A 21,659-nucleotide genomic window follows, 5' to 3' on the forward strand; every position below is an offset into this window, starting at 1 on the left:
GCTAACTCTCCCCCATGTATTCTGGGACAGGCAGCTTATTTCAATTGAATAAACATATGCGATCACTCACATAACCAGAGTGGTTGGTTGGTGTTACTAACAACACAGGGTAAGCCCTTCCTTTCCAGCCCAGAGTAGCGTAAATTGGCATGTGCAACACGTTCTAGAATTATGAGATAAAATTCATGCAGCAGCTGGCTTATTATTTCTCTAAAGAGTCGCAACATATTCAAGTTAAAGATGTTAATTCCTCAGCACTTCTTTACCTAAATGTGTGTATAATCAAATGCACATCCTTTGAATTCCTTTTACATGCATTCTGCAGACTGCACTGGTTTCTTTTTCTAAAATTGAATTTGATTGGCTAGTCTTGCAACTAATGGTGGCCATAGACGCAAAGATCCGCTCGTTTGGCGACATCACCAAACGAGCGGATCTTTCCCCGGTATGCCATTAACGAGCATGGCTATATCGGGGGTAACAAACAAGGAAAAGTTGTGCTCACCACTATTTTTTAAAAACCATTAGGCGGGGGTGCAATGAGGGTGTGACCACAAAATACATATAGTCAAATACAAGAGTCCTCTGCACGCAACCCATTATCAATATATTTAAGACAGAGACATTTTGTGCATACTGCTACTGAAAAATGCCTTACCCTTTAAACAACACAGGGATTGTTTGTCCATATATTGCAATATATTTAAGTTGGCCAACTACGTCAAAGTCATCCCATATCTGGCCAGTCCTACGCTTCATTTTCATCTGATTCATTAAGAATTCTATTGCTTCATTATACATTTTACAAAGGGACTAAGTTTTACCTGCAACTTACTAGCTGCTTTCAAAGTAAAACTCCCAAACTTGGCTGATAATGGGTTGAGTGCAGAGGACTCTTGTATTTGACTATATCGGGGGTAATCTGATTGTTCGGCCGTATGGCCGAATGATCAGATTACGATGTGCCATGGGCTCCGGCGGGATTGGTCAGGTCAAAATCAAACCTGACCGATCGACCAAAAGACCTATCTCCTCCGGACGAAAGCTGTCGGCACTCCCCACACACGATCCGCAAATCGTAAGAATCCTCGATTCGTACGATAGGATCTGTGTGTCTATGGCCACCTTAAGATACACGAGATACACTCGTTGGGTAAGGTTGCCAAATGAGTGGCTCTTTCTCAGATATTACCCCCCAACGGCAGGAAGATTATCGGGTTAATCGGATTGTTCAGTCCTAGGGTAAAACAATCGGAATATTACAAAACAAATGGGTGCCGACGAGGGAGGACTGCATCAACTAGCCGATGCGGTTCTCAATCACACAGAAAAATCTAACCTCCCCGATTTTTGGCCAAAGATTGATTGGGGAGAGCCATTGGAAGCCCCCATACACAGGCAGATAAACTGCAAAACCGGTTTTAAGGACAGATATCTACATCTTTAATCTGCCCGTGTATGGCCACTTTAAGTTTCAACATGGGCCAAACTACTACAAAATTTGCATAGCCATATATCAAAATGTAATTGAGGAAGGCAACAGAAGAAAGGTTTATTTCATCATGGAAATGTTATCTGACAACAATCTAAATAATCTCAATTTGCCAAGTGAACACACACACGAATAGTGAAATCTCGACACATTACAATAACACAACCAACATCCTCAATTAGTGTGACTAATGAAGCAATGAGCTGACAATTTCAGTTACGAGCACAAAGAAGACCACTTTGCTTATGAGTGAGTCTATTGGAAATAAAACATGTGACTGCGCAAATATTTAAGTTTGCTTTTTTACAGCAGGCTTCTTTCTATTAAAGGAGAACTGATCCCTAAAAAATAATATGGCTAAATATGTTACACTGTATATACTGCACTTATTGCACCAGCATTCAGCTTGTCAATAGCAGCAATGATCCAGGACTTCACTTGTCACATGGAGTCACCATCTTGGAAAGTGTCTGTGACACTCACATGCTCAGTGGGCTCTGAGCAGCTGTTGAGAAGCTAAGCTTAGGGCTCGTCACAAATCATCAAGCAGAAAATGAGGTTGGTCTGTAATATAAGCTGATGCTACAGGGCTGATTTTTAAATGTTGATGCTAATTGCACTGGTTTCTGTGCTGCCATGTAGTAATTAGCTGTATTCATTACTAATCTGACTTATATTGTGACATTTAAACACTACGTGTACTGTATAGTGTGAGTGGGTCCCTAAGCTCAGTAAGTGACAGCAGCACAGAGCATGTGCAGTGAATCAGCAGAAAAGAAGACGGGTAGCTACTGGGGCATCTTTGGAGACACAGATCTTTACAGCTAAAGGGCTGTGGTTGCCTTGGGCTGGGCAGAAGCAACACGAGTGCTTGTGAATTTCTTTTAATACAGTCCACGGAGGGTGATCTGTATGCACAAATTGTCACGTGAAAGGTTTTATGTAATAAGGCACAAATGTTGTGAATATCACTAAGGGTGAAAATTCGAAGTGCTTTATATACTACACTATATATATCTTCTGTTATTTCCCTTCCTCAAAGTGATTATTTTAGGGTGCTTGGTGGCCTACCGGGAGCATGGTTTCCTGCGGGCCACAAAGCACCCACTGTGCCATTATACATATATAAAGTGCCCCATAACCGTCTATAGATTTTACTACTATGTACTACTTAACAATATACCAGAAGTTTATTTTACGGATATTGTTCCTTCAAGTAGTTTTGTCTAAATGCTTGGGCAATAAGGTTTGGCGTACTACCCCAACACTGAACGTTCAGTAAACAAGACTCATTGCAATAAAATGATGTTGCTTCTTTCCCCCTCATCGTCCTCTTTTTGTTTATACAGCGCCACATAGGTGGTTTATTAGCCACCTCAGTTTGTACCTAGTCTAATCGATATTTTGTCACACATATAATCATTAGGATCAATTTAATAAAGAGCCAATATGTTTTAAAAGAAACTAACGAACTTTGAAATATATTGTAGGGTCATAATTTCATAAAATACAAAACTCCTGATATGTGGGGCTTTATACTTATAGCAGCATAAACACTAAATACACAGTCAGTGGCAAATGGACAACAATTCTGTGACAAATGGAAAGCCAAGAATAAAGCCATAAAATTGAAAATGGCAAGTGTGCAACCAATTGTGACAAATGGGCAGAAACAATCACTGGCTTAAATATATGTTGCTTTGCTTAAAATTCCATCTGCTATTTTGGTCTGGCCAGAGGTACACCCAGTACAACAGAAAAACCAGCCTGAGCGTCTCATGAAATGAGAGCTTATCAGGCGCTCAGTTCATGCCCATCGCTTTAGAACACACAATATATAATAGATGAGAACCATGGAGATTAATTTGCAGAGTGGAGTCGGGTTTTTTGGATTAATTTGCTGCATAGGGCAGCTGAAATTCTGACTACCCATTCCCCTTACCAAAAAGGGATTATGCTTCTTTAAATACAGGTATGAGAACGGGTTTCCAGAAAGCTCGGTACCTAAAGCTTTCTGGATAGCAGATCTTTCTGTAATTTGGATCTTCATACATTAAGTCAACTAGAAAATCATGTAAACATTAAATAAACCCAATAGGATTGTTTTGCTTCCAACAAAGATATCTATTTATTATATACAAGTCAAGATAAAGTACAAACCACTGTTTTATTAAAGGGTTTCACACCATAAAAAAAAAATAAGGCTGTCATTTATGGTACTTAACGTGGCCATACATAGGATCTCTTCCCGATATGATCACCTTGAGGTGGGCAATATCGGGCTGATCAGATCGTGTACCCTAGGGGATCATAACAAAGGGTAATGGGCGGTCGGATTGCGGGACTGCATCAACAAATAGATGCAGCCGCTATCCGACGGGATTTTTAGTCTTCTCCGATCAACATCTGGCCAGATATCGATCAGGGAAGCCCGTCGGAGGGCCCCATACTTGGGCCAATAAACTGCCAACTCAGTTTGTCGGCAGCTTTTCTAGGCCCGTGTATGGCCACCTTAAAAGAACACTAGTTCTCTTCATATCTGCATTTATAGAAAATGTGGCAACGGCCTAATTGCTTACTTTGACAGTAGCAGTCAGGCTCAAATTTGTGGCAAGGGCAGCAGAATTTTAGGGGTGGCATGCCAACCGGCACCCGAAAGGCAACCGAGCACTGGATACATGCAAGAGATCTACCAGCTCTTTAAATTTCTCATGCACCAATCCCCCATGCTCCGAACAAGACGAGACAGTGTGCACAAAAAGAGGAAGGGCAAAAAATGGTGCCGGCCTAGGGTGCCCGATTTGTAAATGCTAGGCTGGAAGCAGTAGCAAATAGATTATGGCGAACAAGGCAGCCGAGAAATGCCATGCATATAAGAAGACGGTTATATGGTGGTGGGCCCAAGACTACAGCAAAATTATGTTAATTTTTAGTATATTATAGAATGGCAAATTATAAGCAACCTTTTAATTGGACTTTATTTATTTTTTTATAGTTTTTGAATTTTACAAAAAAACAGCCCCAAGTGTAAATGCACTAGGTTAATAAGTCGGTTATAAAAAAAAATGATTATATCCTACTAAATGGCATTTTTTTTTTCTTCGATAGTGGGGTGTCCATTAGCCAGAAGTGTTTGGATGAGCCAAATGCTTCTCAGGAGGACAGCTGTGCAAATGCTACATCATCTGCAGGTAAGAAAGCCAACTGTTACTGTGTATCTAATGTACTGCCAAGTATTTCAGGATCACTGAACAATGGCTGAAATGTGCAAGGAGGAATAAAGGGCTCTGTATTTTACCCAAACTCTGGTACTTACTAATTTTTTTTTTTTTTTACATTTCTAGCATTTATTTGGCTGTTCTGCATCATAGTTTGAAACACAGGGGATAATATATCAACCCAATTTTTTTTATGTTGTTTGTAAACGTAATTACAACGAAAGTATTATTTCTTTTGTCCCCCAACTACCTACTAAAGGTAGAATCACTGGGGAGCACCAAGTAATTTTAGTAGCTTACCTCGTTTAGCAGAATGGTGCCTCTTCAGCCAAGAGTAATTTTCCTTGAGCGCTGTCATTTTTTTGAGACCATGCACAGATTTCTGCAAAGTGCATGCACCCAGCTTCAACAAGGGAATGTCTGGGACATGGAACAAAGTGACAAAACTCACATTAAGGGGGTTATTTACTAAACTCTGGTCTGGCTTTTTGGCGCAAAACTCAAAATATTTAGGGTTTATTTTTAAAACTCCTATTTTTGGGATTTATTAAAGTCCAAGGGTTGTATATAATTCAATGGAAAAGGTCAAAGTGGCATGTGCTTGGAATTAGCCGAAAAATCCAAAAATTTGTCAAAAATGAAAAAAAAAAAAAAAACACCAAACAAAAGATTCGGGTTTTACGCTTGATTTTATTGCGTTTCTCCCAACCAGATTAAATCTTGCTGTTTAATAATAAATAAGGTCAAATCGTGAATTCTAGTTTGGTCGGACTTTATTTTAAAAATAAATAAATAAAAATCTGAAAAATTCAGATTTTGATAAATAACCCTCCCTCCCCCAGCAAGTAAGCACCCTTAGGCCCATGCAGTTTGTGAAGAAGTGCCCATGGTAGACAGCAAGTGACTAACACCACTGAGGGTGCCTAACAACTTCAACCTTTCGTTAGGAAAGCAATTATTCTATACTGCAAGTTTGCATTACATTTTTTTTTTTTTTTTACATTATGACAAACGCCAGGCTGGGGACCTGCCAACAAAAATGGATCTATGCTAGCTTACACAAAAAGTGTCATTTTTAATTATTTTTCTAAATTTAAAAATGAAGGATTGTTCAAATAGGACACTTCATCATCGTATTTGAAAGATTTAAGAACCGTGATATAGACCCTTAAAGAAGTGACATCACGCACATATTCTCGAAAAATGCTTCTCAGCTAAAAAGCCACAAGCTGCCTCTTAAAGGACGAGTCAAAAATTTTTTTTTAAAAAAAAAAAAAACTATTCGTTAGTATACAATACATGAAGAAAAAAAAAAAACTCAAAGACAAATTAAACTTTAAAGTGGACCTGTCACCCAGACACAAAAATCTGTATAATACAAGTCCTTTTCAAATTAAACATGAAATCCAATTTCTATTTTTTATTTAAGCATTCATAGCTGGTTTAAATAATTTATATAGTGTAGTTAAAGTTCATATTCCTTGACTAATCTGATAAAATAGGATTTTGAATAAACTCTTTATTAAGAAATAACTAACCGAAACTCTGCTTGCGCTCCTCTTCAGAAAAGGCGACGATCCGTCGTGTGGTGCTCGATTTCTCCTCTCCTATAAGGAAGGCAGGGAGGATAAATCGATCTCCACACGATGGATCGCCCCATTGCTTTCTGAAGAGATGTGCGAGCAGAGTTTCGGTTAGTTATTTCTTAATAAAGACTTTGTGATTTAAAAGTTAAATTTGTCTTTATGGTTTTTTATACAAACAAATTTTTTAAAAAAATAATGTTTTGAGGTTACTTGTCCTTTAAAGAAACAGTAACACCAAAAAATGTAAGTGTTTTAAAGGAATGACAAAATAATGTAGTGTTGCCCTGCACTTGCAAAACTTAGTGTGTTTTCTGGGAGAAAAACAACTATAGTTTTTTACAAACAAGCTGCTGTGCAGCCATGGGGCAGCCGTTCAAGCTGGGAAAAGGGAGAAAAGGCACAGGATACCGAGTGGATAAAATAAGCTCTGTAGTATACAATGGGATTCTTCAGAATGTATCTGTTAACAGCTGTGCATCCTGTGCTTGAATGGCTGCCCCCATGGTTACACAGATGCTTGTTTATATAAACTATAGTAGTGTTTCTGAAGCAAACAAACCTTTTCAGAAATGAACCTGACCAGCAGTAGCCCATGTCTTCATATGGGGGTATGTAGCCATGCTGTAAATGATGGAGTAGAGAATGAAACTAGATGAAAGTATGCTGCATTTTCAGCATCTGCAGTCATTATTACAGAAGCTGAAAGAAAATAACTTTCACCTAAATATTGAATAAGCTTAGAACTATTTACCCATAGGAATCAAAGGTAATCATCCACAACTAATAACGGACTACTGCATCAGTCAAAGTTCCAGCATGGAGAGGAGAATTCCTTGGCTGAATAAATTCTATCAAAGGATCCCATGCTTCATCTTTCAGCTGTGTTCCAGCCATAGCAACACTTGATACTTCCCTCTGGCTCCAACAAAACCAGTGTTGTCATCAGTCATTATGAAACAGGATGGAGGGTAGAAACAATAGTGTATTGCTGAAACAGCAACGGGCAATTATAGTACATAAAGAAAGGAGAATGTTGTTTTTGCGATAGTTTATTTTACTCAGGAATTTAAACTGAACTTAAGGAGTACAGGACCCTTTATCTGGAAACCCATTATCCAGAAAGCTCAGAGTTACAGGATGGCCATCTCCCATAGAGCCCATTTTAAGCAAGTAATACTCATTTTTTAAAAATTACTTAAAACAGAACCTTGTACTTGATCCCAACTAAGATATAAGCATTCCTTACTGAAAGCAAAACAGTCCTATTAGGTTTATTTAAGGATTTATTTTAATTGTTTATTTATTTTAATTGTTAAACACTAATATAGTTTTTATATGCATGCGGATGTGTAGCCATGGGGGCAGTCATTCAAGCTGGAAAAACGAGAAAAGGCACAGGTTACACAGCAGATAACAGATCTGAAAAATCCCATTGTATCCTATAGAGTTTCTGTTGTCTATTGCGTATCCTTCATTTGAATGCCCCATGGCTACACAGCAGCTTGTTTATATAAACGACAGTTGTGTTTCTGAAGCAAACACACCAGTTTTACCAGTGCATTATTGGTCATTCCTTTAAATCACTTTAATTTTTTAGTGTTACTGTTCATTTAACAGAAATGTTTTGTAAATGTATGAAACAGACCAAGCCTGCCCAACATAAGCACCCCTAATGGATTTTCATGGCCCAATCTGCGTAAAGATTTCTCTGTATGACGACGTTTGAGAATACTCTCAAACATGTATGACAAATAATTGGCCCACTACATGTCAAAAGTTGCACTGTAGTGGAACAGTTGTTCTGTAGAACACATTAATTTCATATTTATGTCATTTAAGGATTTATACAACAGATCAGAGTACAGTACCTTAAATTGTAACAGAAAACCCAGAAGTTTCTCTACTAGTTTGACACTCGCACCATGTTAGGGTGTCTTTTCTTTCTGGCTTGGCTCTCCAGTACTCTGAAGTCACCAGGATTAAGGTATGTGGTCAGATATGTTCGATAGAAAAAAAAGGGAAAAAAGGGACCGCAAACAACTCGCCGTTCTCCCCTCACAAAACAGGTGCTCTGTCAGACAGTGTCCCCACTGTATATACACCAAAAATCCAAAAAGCAGACGGCACTTCTGAAAGGTGGGTTTTATTGGAGATCCTGCTGGAAATACCTTACGCGTTTCGGGAGTTATCCCTTAGTCATAGACTAAGGGATAACTCCCGAAACGCGTAAGGTATTTCCAGCAGGATCTCCAATAAAACCCACCTTTCAGAAGTGCCGTCTGCTTTTTGGATTTTTTATGTGGTCAGATACTCAAGAATCATTTACTTAATCATAGTACAACAGGCACTGGTCACAAAAAGATGGCAATCAGACAGAATGTCAATTGGCTAAAGTCAGAAACCAGATTAGGACCACTAGGAAAGAAAAAAAAAAATCAACCTCATTTTTGAAAATATTTTAACTTTCAGATCATGCCTGTACCAGAGCTGCGCAACAACATTCCATTCTACTCTTCGGCAGCATAACATATTTTGTGTAGCAGATAATACCAAAATAACCTATACAGAAGGTGTGAAATTCTCAGTTTCTCAAGTATTAGGGAGTCTACAACTGACAGAATTTAAACAAATATTCGAAATGCTGCATATAACTGTCCTTCAAACTGACTATTTTAGATCTTTAAGCACGGGAAATACTGTTGCCTAGTCATCATAGCCAAAACCACACCGATTTCCTCCCTCACTATGTCATTTGAGGATTATTATACCCCCATCAGCATCCCTATCAGTCAAGCTTAGGAGGGGCAGGACAATGACAAAGGGGGTGGGCAGATACTACACGATTGGAGTAGAGAAGGGGTAAACTAAAGATGAAATTGGGGCAGATCAGGGCTTTAGCAGGTGAGCCCAAACAAGAAGTTATGACAATTGTACTTCATCAGTACATTTTTTTTCTAATAGTGGCCTCCAGAAGCCACTACAAGCCCTAGCTAATGGCCTATTGTTTTGTCATTTCTTGAATAAACAGAGTAATTGAAGTCATTTGAAGCTACTCAATGTTTTGTTCTTGTGAGGTAGAGAATTTAGATCAACAATAAAGTAAGGGAGGGTTTGTATACTGTATTTTTTTGGAGCAACAGATAACAGTACATTATGAAAGAGGGTTATTTATGTGTTGGCAATCTAATTATCTATCTAACAAGAACTAAACATGGAGTAGCTTCAATTTTCTTTTTGTCCTGTTTAGCTCAAGATATAACAAAAAACATAGATTTCTGATAAAACAATAAGCAAAAAGTATGTGCAGTACAGGCCCTATTAATTCAACTGATGTTGACAAGGGGGTAAACTGCCTCTTAAGCTCAAGGTGAACTGCTCATGAAAACATTATGTAAAGTAAAGTACAACATGATTTATGATCATATGTTGATCTATGGACAGATGATTTCCACTAAAGAGATGTGTACATTCAGCATTTTCCCCCAGCTGGTTTACAGTATGCCTTCAGATAAAGCTGTGGAACTTACCCTTTGTTCAGTCACTGAGGTCTGGACCGTGTTCTAACATTTCAAGTACAGGCAAGGGCTTATTAGATCTTGCCAACGTTTACAAACATCCGAAGGGCTGCCACTTGCCCTTAACTATATTTAAAGTGTTAATGTCCTTGCATTTCAGCACATTTAAATTTGTGTTTGTGATTCTTTAATAGAAACAATTCAGATGAACAACACAAGCATTGCCATCATGCCACGGTTTTACAGGCTACCTTAGAATACATAGAGAAATTGTGGGGGTTCAGAGAGTTGTTTACATATCTGGTGGGAATGTCTCCAGGTACAAACCTTATGGAAATTAGTTGCGAATGTGATCCAGGAAACTACTGAAACTAATATTGTACTTACTCTGGCTTTAGCACTTTTGGGTATAATGAATCCAATACTAACATTACAGTATAACAAAGCACAATGTTATTTAATGTATCATATCTTGTTCGCAACAATGGCGGCTATTGCAAGGAAATGAAAAACGGAGGATATTCCCTCAATACAATCCATCCTGCAGGAATTGAACCAAACGGCAACGTACGAATGCTCATTTGCACATACCCAGGGAACCCTCCCCAAAATTGCTAGCTACTGGCAATGCGTGTACTTATATGATAAATGATATAGTTAACTTGAGAATATGACAACAATGGTCTAACATTATATATAAATGAAGGTGTCCCAGAGTCAATTTTTTTTTCTCTTTCTTTTCTTTCTGATATATATATGTCTGTGACATCATCCAGCCCAGTTACAGGCTGGAGAACCATACGATTGGCTAGTTGCCCCAGTGCATCCTTAGGAGGGGGGGGGGGGAGTGCCTGACTGTACAGGGTTTCCGACAGGGCTTATAAAGGGATCCCTGCTGCAGCAGCCAAAGAGATCCAGATCTGTGGAGAGTGACAGGGCTGATTGAAAGGAGTTTCCAGGAAGAAGGAAAAAGAAAGGGCTGCGTTTTGCTCTGCTTGAGAAAGTATTTGAGCATCAGGGAGAGCCGGTTTCTATCTCCTGCCTGTGGATACTTTGGCTACTGTGTGTTTCCCCAGGGTGAGGACAGGTCTTGCTCGGGTACCCGCCACGTGGAAGCGGCTACTACTTTCAAAGGGAAAGGTAGCGCTACCTGGGGACATAAGAGCACTTGGGGAAGGGACATTGAAGTGACCAGATTTATTTTACATTTATCCACCTGGTGTGGAGTGAGGGACTGTGGCATTGAGAGACTGTGCCAGGGATTAATAGTCCACACATGTTCCCCAGAGTAAAGTGATAGTGTGATTTGCATTTATAGTTACTAATTACAGTTTTACATAAAATGTATATTTTTTTTTTAATTGCAAACTGTGTGTTTTATTTTTCCTAGTGGGAATCCTGAGGTGTGCTCCTCAGTGTTCCCTAGATAGATGCACTGCAAATCCCAGTTTGCAGTACTTTTCATACGCAAAAGGGACTCAGGGCCCTGGATTGCCAAGGGTTAATTGCTATTTAAAGAGACAGTAACCAAATTAGGGTTATACATACACTTAAAATACCTCCTTGAATAATCCTGTAAGGGTGCTGTCAGGCAGTGGGGTTTTTTTTCATACTGTGATCAGACTGATCACAATGTTTATTTGCATCCCGAGAAAATACACTTCAGGATGCCAAGATTCCACATTTCTGGAATTCATCAAAATATCAAATGCACAACAAAAGGATCCCAAATCCTAGGTGCAACATGGTAATCACACAAGAAAACCTTTGGTGGTCTAAATTACAGAACACGCAATATGAAAGTTCGGATTCAGTTTGGCTAAGTAGTCAGGATTTGGATGAATCTAAACCCTAAAAAATAAATTAAAAAACCCAGATTAGCCAAAAGAAAAAGAAAAAGGAATTTTCAAAATCCCAAACTAGATCCTAGATTTGGCTCATCCCTATAACATACACAAACTAACAACCAAGATGTATTTTCTTATTACTATATCTCATTGTTTAAATAGCCTCACACCAAACGTGGATACAATGAGGATTATTAGGAGTGTAAAAAAAAAAAAAAAAAAAGCCTAGATTAGAACTTCTTTATATCAAATATTGCTTGGGCCAAATTTAGATGGATGGATCAAGTTTGTAGAGTCTGTCCGTTTACGAGGACAACATTTTTCCATAACTTAATTAGCACTTTGTTATTTGGGTGTGAATATGGAGCTTTGATTAAAAACAACCCAGTTTTATAATTGGTGTTTACTTAACATTTATTTTTCAGAAACAGAAAATATGACAGCATAGATTGTGTACACAAAACACTGCGTCTTGTTTACATGAAAACAGTTGGCGGTGCCAAAGACATTATCTTTAGCATTCTTGCACTAATGGAAAAACCTTCTGTATGGGATTTTTTCTCAGTTCCCTATCTCCAGCATGACAGCTTCCAAGTGAACCACAGGAGGTAACACACACGCACACAGTGAAAGCTCAATTTTACAGCCCCAGATTTTAAGTTTTCCATCCTCCCATGTATACATTATGTATAATAAATTTCCCTGATTTTAAAATTTTCCTGGATTTTTCGCCATTTATCTCTGCTCTCCAAAAAAATGAAAATGGGGGTTTTAGATCAATTAAATATATAGGCAATAATATCATTCCTTCTAATTAAAGATATATGCTCATTGCAATGCATTACAAACATTGTTGCTATAAGCATAGCCTGCTTTGCCTGAATGAAGTCACACTGTTTACTAAAGGAAATTCAATTTGAATATCAACATTTATAAACACTGTGCTATTTACTTAAAACATCCATGCTATGCCAGCCCATGCTTCCTGATTTCCATTCAGTTACCACCCCCTGAGGCGCCAATTACAATACACTTTCCTGCCACAGGATGTTAGCCATGAGCTTCTATATCACCTTACCTGTATTTTACATATTCGTCTACAAGAGAGGGGGGTCCTGACTTGTTCTAGGGCAGACAACACTTAATTCACGGCCTCCGCTGAAGAGAAATGAACTCTCTCGCCAAGGAAATGAGAGAAGTGCAGTCAGCAGCCATGGTGTAACATGAGCTAATAAGCTTGACCCTTACCAGGAGCATGTCTCCACAGACCTCCCATGAGAGCCACGCAACATGATGTCACACGGTAGCCATGCAAAATTATGTCAAGTGGCAATAGACATGCAGCAACATTATCCAGGCTCTAGGGACATGTGCCGGGACCTCGTCAGGAGGAAACGCTATTATCCATTGTGTTTTTTTATCTCTGGTCACCTGCTGCTGACAGGGGACAATATGGCTGGCAAACCCATGGACAATGCAAAGGGGGGCATCCCAGGCCAAAACCTGCCATGCTGCATTACTCAATAAGTTCCATGGGTCATCCTGCACTTGAGGCCTACTTTATTCACAGAATATGTAACTCTGCACTCTTTTTTTCTCTCAGAATCAATGAATTACAGTAGACTGCCTCTACCATCCCCTGACTGTTTAAAGGGTGGCTCAAGTGGCACAAATAGCTTAGAGGAGGGCTAAACTATGGGGCACCAGCGTTGGCTTCACCGCACTTCACCAGGACGCCGCTAATTCACTAAAATCTGAAGTTGCGCTCAGGGAGGAGAAAGGTAGCGAAGTTGCGCTAGCGTTACTTCGTCAAGCAAAGTGAAGTTACACTAGCAATGCCTAATTTGCATACGGCGCCAAGTTAAAGTACAATGGATGTATATGTAGCAACAAATACATTACACTACACAAGCCTAACAAAGAGGTTTTCTGAAAGAGCACCCCCCCCCCCCTCATGTGGCTTGCAGTCTTGGGATCTAGTAAAAATACTGACACTCCTACAGAGCACAAGTAAGCAGGCCAAGAATGAAAAACAACATCACTTCCACAGAAGACTTCTGTTTTTCAATACAGCTGCAGGGGTCTTTTTCGAATCTCAACATCAACTAAGAGTCCTCAAAGATACGCAATGCAAAACAGGGTGGGTGACCCCCCAGTATTCGGAGTGCGGCTCGTATAGGTTTAAATTGTTCCTGCGTGCTGCAATACGGAAAAGGAATAACTTTCCTATAAACTCAGCAACATGAGCTGCTACAGAACCTCTTGGAAATCAGGAATTGTTCTTGGACTGTAACCTCTGGTATACCTGTCCCATAATATACTGGTGCTGGAGCTCAAAACACTTAACTTTACCTTAGTTGTTTCTTTTTACATGGTCTACTGTGTTCTCAGGGATTATACATAGAATTTTTATAATCACTGTCCCAAAGCACCTCTAGGGTTCTCAACTCAAAGTTACTGGGCCCTAGTGCAAAAGAAACACGGCCCCCCCCCCTTTGGCAATACGACATTTTCATTAAGTCACAGGCTCTGCTGCATCTAGAATGACACCCCGTATGTGATATACAGAAGCAGTAGCTTAAAGGGGTTGTTCATTTTTTACTCATTTTTCCTATGATATAGAGAGTGATATTCTGAGACAATTTGCAATTGGTTTTAATTTTTTATTATTTGTGCTTTGAGTTATTTAGCTTTTGAGTCAGAAGCTCTCCAGTTTGCAATTTCAGCAATCTGGTTGCTGAGGTTCAAATGCCCCTAGCAACTATGCTTTGATTTGAATTAAACTGTAATATGAATAGGTGAGGGCCTGAAAAGAAAGATGAGAAATAAAAAAGTAGCAAAAAAAAAAGGCAGTTTGAGGAGATTGTCGCCCCAAATAAGAGGAGATTTGTCGCCGGGGTGACTAATCTCCCAGAATCTCCTTTTGTGGCCAGACCCTTAAGCAAAAAGTCAAGACAACTATCCAAGCATATCCTTTCAGCAGCAAAATGGAGCCTAGCCATCAGTTGGTTAACACCAGATATAAATTGGCAGAGGACTTTAAACACGATACATGTAATCTACACTAGGGGTCCCTAAAGGTGGCCATACACGGGCAGATAAAGCTGACGATATCTGTCATTTAGACCAATTTGACAGCTTATATGCCAGTGTATTGGGGCTTCCGACGGGTCTTCCCGATCGATATCTGGCCACGACATCGATTGGGAAGGTTTGATATTTTACCAGACCAACCCGTCAGAGCCCCTTGGCGTATCGTAATTCGATCGTTCGACCATACGGCCGAACATTCGAATTACCCCCCATATAGCCATGCCATTAGTGGCATATCGGGGAAGAGATCCACTCGTTTGGCGAGGTCACCAAACGAGCGGATCTTTGAGTCTATGGCCAGCTTAACCGCCAGGCAGCGGACAGTCCTGCACTGGGCCCAAGCCCAGCCCACAAAACGAAGCACGCCAAATTGAAATTTGGGCACCATGGATAAGTTATATAGCTACAAAAACTGTATTTTACAGTAATGTTAGGACTGTTTGAGAAGTGTTGGGCTATAGCCCTTATTTGATAATGAAGTCAGTGGGGGACCCCATTCTACATTCTAAACTCTTTTATTCTTACTATCCTTTCTATCTAATTTTCCTTCTCCAATTCTGCACAGTTAGATTGCTTACCTTACCTATGTGATTGTCGAAGCAGTGCATTCGTTTACATCATTTAACTGAACAGTATATTAATGTAACAATGCCTATAGTTCTCTTTTGAAAATAATAAATTATTGAGCAAAAAAAAAAAAAAAAACTCTAAAATGAAGACCAATTGAGAAGTTGCTTAGAATTTGTCCCTTGATTATATATGAAAAGAACTTAAAGGTGAAGCAGCCCTATAACAGGCACTGGCCGGCGATAAAGCCCAAGCTGGCAGCTGACTTGGCTCAGTGGGAAGTGCAACTCACAACAGAGGTCGATGGGAGTTGTTGTCCTTTAGAACTGGAGAGAAAGAAGTTTAGAACAAAAAGTATAGGATTCCGAATATAGCAGTAATAAGCTGGTCAGACGGGGATCCGAGGAACCTACCTGCTCTCTTGCGCTGCTGCTGCCCGGAGGCCCTCGATTGCGATCTCTGAGTCTCCCCTTGGGGTCGCCCCACGCAGCCTCCCATGGCCGGTACAGGGGGAGCACTCAGCAAATCTCCATGCACGGCTCACACCCCTACAACCCCTTTGTAAAGCGGAGAGGCTGCGACAGAAGCTCACACACAGCCCAGGGTCACTTCCAGTCTAAGGGATTTCCTGCGACTTTTCCCAGCTGCATCAGATTTCCTGCTTGCAGCAGCCCTTAGGGACAGACGACTGGACGCTGCCCCGGCCCTGGGCAGAAGGAAAAGTCTCCACGTCCTGTAAAGGCTTCAGCAAAAGTCACTTGCAACCTCTCAGGAGCGAGCAAATCTCACAGGGGGGGGGGAGGGTGATTCCATTCGCTGCTAAAGAACGGGGAGATGGCTTCCTGCCTGGCGTTGCCACGGAACAGTCCTTTCGGCTGATACGATTTGTTTGTCAGGAATTCTGTTTACGGAGGAGCCACCTCTAACTCCTCCCTTTCAGGTGAGCCGCCACCCTGCTGCTGCTGATTCCACTCGCTCTCCTCCCCATGCTCAATTAATATGCATTCAAATTAACCTTTACAGCTCCCCCCCACGTACTTCTGTCTGATGGAGTCTCCTGCTGGCTTCCTCTCAGCACAGCCAAATGCTCCCCTGCTGCTGGGCTCCTTACTGTGCATCTAATCCCATGGGGAGGGGGTAAAAGGGGTGGTTCACCTTTAGGGTAGGGACACACTGGGCGATTTGGGGAGATTTAGTCGCCTGGCGACTAATCGCCGCGACTTTCCACGACCAATCTTCCCCCGAATGCCTCCCCTCGCTCTGCGCCTGGCTAAAATGAAAAATCGCCTGCGCTAATCACACGCAGCGATTCCTCGTGAGGCAACTTCGGGCGATTTCGGAAAACGAATCGCCGCGTGTGATTAGCGCAGGCGATTTTTCATTTTAGCCAGGCGCAGAGCGAGGGGAGGCATTCGGGGAGAAAAGTCGCGGCGATTAGTCGCCAGGCGACTAAATCTCCCCAAATCGCCCAGTGTGTTCCTACCCTTAAGGCAGTGATCCCCAACCAGTAGCTCGTGAGCAACATGTTGCTCTCCAACCCCTTGGATGTTGCTCCCAGTGGCCTCAAAGCAGGTGATTATTTTTTAAATTCCAGGTTTGGAGACAAGTTTTGGTTGTATAAAAACCAGTTGTACTGCCAAACAGAGTCTCCTATAGGCTGTCAGTCCTCATAGGGGCTACCAAATAGCCAATCACAGTCCTTATTTGGCTCCCCATGAACTATTTTCATGCTAGTGTTGCTCCCCACCTCCTTTTACTTCTGAATGTTGCTCACGGGTTCAAAAGGTTGGGGATCCCTGCCTTAAGGTAAGGGCACACTGGGCGATTCGGGGAGATTTAGTCGCCTGGTGACTAATCGCCTCGACTTTGCGGCGACCAATCTCCAAGAACGCCTTCCCTCACTCTTGTGCTGGTTAAAATGAAAAATCGCCGGCGCTAAGCACACGGGGCGATTCGTTTTCCGAAGTTGCCTCACGAGGAAACTTTGGGCAACTTCGGAAAATGAATCGCCGCATGTGCTTAGCGCCAGCGATTTTTCGCCCTGTGGGCCCTTACCCTTTAGGTAACTTTTATTATGTTATAGACCAGCCAATTCTAAGCAACTTTTCAATTGTTTTTCATTATTTATTTTTTTATAGTTTTTTTCTGTCTCTTTGCAGCTTTCAAATGGGCGTCGCTGACTCCCTTCTAAAAAACAAATGCTCTGTAAAGCTGGCCACAGATGCAAAGATCCGATCGTTCAAATCCTCGAAGGGTTTGACTTCCCCATCTCCCGACCTGCCACTAATCATTCCGATCAAATAAAGTAGTAAAAGAACAATACGTGCAGAGAAATTATCGGCAGCCGACAGAAATCTTTTAACCTGTCCGATCGACCAAACGACCGATCTCCGTGGGATGAAAAATGTCGGAACTCACCACACTCGGTCCGAAAATCATACAAATCGAGGATTCGCATGATCAGATCTTTGCGTCTATGGCTAGCTTAAGGGTTTAAGCACACGGGCAGATTCGGGCTAATCGCCTCTTCTGCGGGGAGACAATCTCCTCAAATTGCCAAAACGCCAGCGCCGATGCACCCACGGTGCTTCGATTTCCTAAGTCGCCCGGAATTGAGGAAACTTCAGGCGACTTTGGAAATTTGACGTGCCACGAGTGCAATGGCGCTGGCGTTTTGTCATTATAGCAGGCGGCAGACAGGGGGAAGGCAGTTCAGGGAGATTGTCGCCCCGCAGAAGAGGTGATTAGTCGCCATGCGACTAAATCTCCCTGAATCTGCCCATGTGCTTAAACCCTAAGGCTACAAATATATTGGTATTGTTACTTTTCATTACTGATCCTTCTATTCAGGCCCTCTCCTATTCATATTCCAGTCTCTTATTCAAATCAAGACATGGTTGCTAGGGTAATTTGGACCCTAGATGCAAATTGAAGAGCCTTTGAATAAAAAGCTAAATTACTCAAAAACTCAGAATCACCTGAGGTGTGCTCCTCAGTGTTCCCTAGGTAGAGGCAATGTACTGTAAATCCCAGTTCACAGTACTTTTCATATGCAAAAGGGACTCAGGTCCCTGGATTGCCAAGGGTTAATTGCTATTTAATGAGACAGTAACCAAATTAGGGTTATACATACAATTAAAGTACCTCATTGAATAATCCTGTAAGGGTGCTGTCAGGCAGTGGGATTTTTTTCAGACTGTGATCAGACTGATCACTAGGTTTATTTGCATCCCGGGAAAATACACTACAGGATTCCATGATTCCACATTTCTGGAATTTGGTAAAATATCGAATACACCACAACAAAAGGATCCCAAATTCTAGGTGGAATATGGAAATCACACAAAAAACCCTTTGGTGGTTTAAATTACAGAACACATAATATGAAGGTTTGATTCAGTTTGGCTAAGTAGTCAGGATTTGGATGAATCTAAACCCTTTAAAAAAAACAGATTGGCCAAAAGAAAGGACTGGGATTTGGTAAAATCCCAAACTAGATCCTAGATTTGGTGCATCCCTATAATACACACAAACTAACAACCCAGATGTATTTTCTTATTACTATAACTCATTATGGTTTTATAGTTATTTGCCTTTTTCTTCTGACTCTTTGCAGCTTTCAAATGGGCGTCGCTAACTCCCTTCTAAAAAAACAAATGCTCTGTAAGGCTACAAATATATTGTTATTGTTACTTTTTATTACTGATCTTTCTATTCAGGTCCTCTCCTATTCATATTCCAGTCTCTTGTTCAAATCAAGACATGGTTGCTAGGGTAATTTGGACCCTTGATGCAAATTGAAGAGCTGCTGCATAAAAATCGAAATTAATCAAAAACCACAAATAATAATAAAAAATGAAAACTAATTGCAAATTGTCTCAGAATATACATCTCTACATCATACCAAAAGTTAATTTATGATGAACTAGCAGCTTCTAACCCTGGGTCACTGATTCCCTCCCCCCCCATCGCACATATGTGTCAGGTCACAAGGATAACAACTTCTGTGTTAATTAGATTAAGGGATCTTCCTTGTATCTCCCTCTGGCACGCAGGCGGCTGTAGATTGGGCTGCCAGAGGATTTACAGCTCAGCTGAAAGTAGGCACCGATAACCATCTAAATAGAATGCTGAAATTGGATTATTCCTTTAAAAAAAAAACATGCGAATTATACACACAGTTTTACACAAAGCTATTTAACTAAAGCAAATCCCTTGCTCATAAAGCTTACAATCAATGATGCACACTAGAACCACAGGGAAATTAAGGGATGTGCTAAAACAAACCAATAGGCATCTGACCTGCAGGACTATCAGTACCCAGATCTCTCAGATGTGCAGGGTCACACTGGTGCAACCAGGGTCCTTCATGCAAACTCCTTCCAGTGCCTGACATCACACCACTCACAGAGACCCCCTCCCCCTACTATAGCATTGGCAGCATTGTATACTTCCCAACTCCCCTCTGGTCGGGTTCAGCTGGGGACAGAGGCACAGTCTGGGCAGAGGAGCAAGTCTCTGTCGGCAGGGTCACCAGGTTTTCCTGGTGTCCTGCTGGCCCAGTCCAGACATTGGTGATGTGCGGTTAGGAAAAAAGCTCAACCCACACCTGCCCCTAAGGTGGCCATAGATGTGCAGGTTTACCTGCAATATCAGACGAACGATTGGACGTCCCCATCTTCTGACCTGCCACTAACCTTCAGTTTAAATAAAGTAGTAAAAGAAGAGATCAGCCGATGTTCTGTCCCTGACCGCACGTACGAACGTTTATGTCCGACAAAGCTGGTGACAGTCTCCCACTGCAAATCGTCAATTAGGGATGCACCGAATCCACTATTTTGGATTCGGCCGAACCCCCGAATCCTTAGCGGAAGATTCACCCGAATACCGAACACTAATCTTAATTTTCATATGCAAATATGGGAAGGGAAAACATTCTTTACTTCCTTGTTTTGTGAAAAAGTCATGCAATTTTCCTCCCTGCCCCTAATTTGCATATTCAAATTAAGATTCGGTTAGGCCGGGCAGAAGGATTCGAATTTGAATCCTGCTGAAAAAGGCTGAATCCTGGCCGAATCCCAAACCGAATCCTGGATTCGGTGCATCCCTATTGAGATATTATCAGCAGCCGACAGAAATCTTTTAACCTGACCGATCGACTGAACGTCCGATTGGCATGGCACGACAAATGTCGGGACACTCGGGACACTCCACACATGGTCCGAAAATCTTACGAATCCTCGGATCTTTCTGTCTATGGCCAGCTTTACTTACAATATGTTGTCAGTGTAGGACCTGCAAGAGACAAGGAGTAAAGCAGGACCAGTGTGGGGCCTATCTAATGCTCATATATGTGTGATTTTGCTGAGGGGGCAATTCACGTTTGTAGTGCGTGTACTCCCTTCCCAGGACCCACTAAGTGATCAGTGACTCGCAGGAGTCTGGATACTTGACCTAAATATGTGTGTTGTTCGTGTCCCATTCCTTCTTTAAGGACTCCTCCTTTATTGCATTTTTCTGATACCAGGCAGCAGGTATTATTACTCATAAACCAGAATGTCACATTTACTAGGCAGCTCTTGACTGACTTCAAAGAGTCTTTTACTCCTCCTGCAGGCAGCCTGCTGGAACCACTCTGTTTAGCTTTTTACCACTCTACTTGCTTAACCAGCTCAGTTGGGCTGTGGCAACTGGCAATACCTTATGGCAGAATGTCTTATGGCTAGTCAAAAAGAAAAGTGTTGGAAGCACTGTAGTTCAACTACAAATGTGGATTTTTTTTTAACTGACACAGTTTATCTTTGGTGAAGATCCAACTACAAATGATAAACCTAACATGGCCATACACTGGCTTTGTAGGAGGACAGTGGAGTGAGGAACATACATTTTTGCACTGTCAAAAAAATGGCATGTATTGACTGCCTCAGCCAGGAAGCCATTTCCTGTTTTGTTCATCGGGGAATTCCTCTGTTATTAATTTTAATTAAAACTAAATCACAAAAAGAATTCTGAGCGTTGCTTATTGGGATTCAAAAAATAATAATTTCTCTTCCTACGAGTCCTGCGATATACTGTTCCTTTGTTTATTGTACATTAATTTGTTTAATCTATTTTTATAATACGCTTAATACCGGTTTTAAGCTCACCCTTCAGGTTTGCTGGTCCGGGTGCACAAAGCCCCAGACCCCTCGTGAAATCACCGGATTCAGCTTCCCAAGTGAATAAGGATATAATGTCTTACCCGGACTTAGTTGTGACCCAGGTGCAGCCGCCCTGAGTCCGTCGCTAAGGGAAAACGAAATACTGCACACACCAAAATCCTGGACAGCGCACTCTTCGGA

At 41.2% G+C, this 21,659-nt stretch overlaps 1 long non-coding RNA gene across 1 annotated transcript; it reads right to left on the reverse strand.

The window, feature by feature from the left end:
• Positions 1-15,414: 15,414 nt before the first annotated feature.
• LOC121396260 lies at positions 15,415-15,874 on the reverse strand. Its single transcript, XR_005962921.1, has 2 exons — positions 15,732-15,874; positions 15,415-15,644 (listed from the first exon to the last, which is right to left on the reverse strand). It is a non-coding gene; the product is annotated as an uncharacterized LOC121396260 (long non-coding RNA).
• Positions 15,875-21,659: the final 5,785 nt, after the last annotated feature.

This window comes from Xenopus laevis, chromosome 7S, assembly GCF_017654675.1.
Source record: "Xenopus laevis strain J_2021 chromosome 7S, Xenopus_laevis_v10.1, whole genome shotgun sequence".
Taxonomy (NCBI): domain Eukaryota; kingdom Metazoa; phylum Chordata; class Amphibia; order Anura; family Pipidae; genus Xenopus; species Xenopus laevis.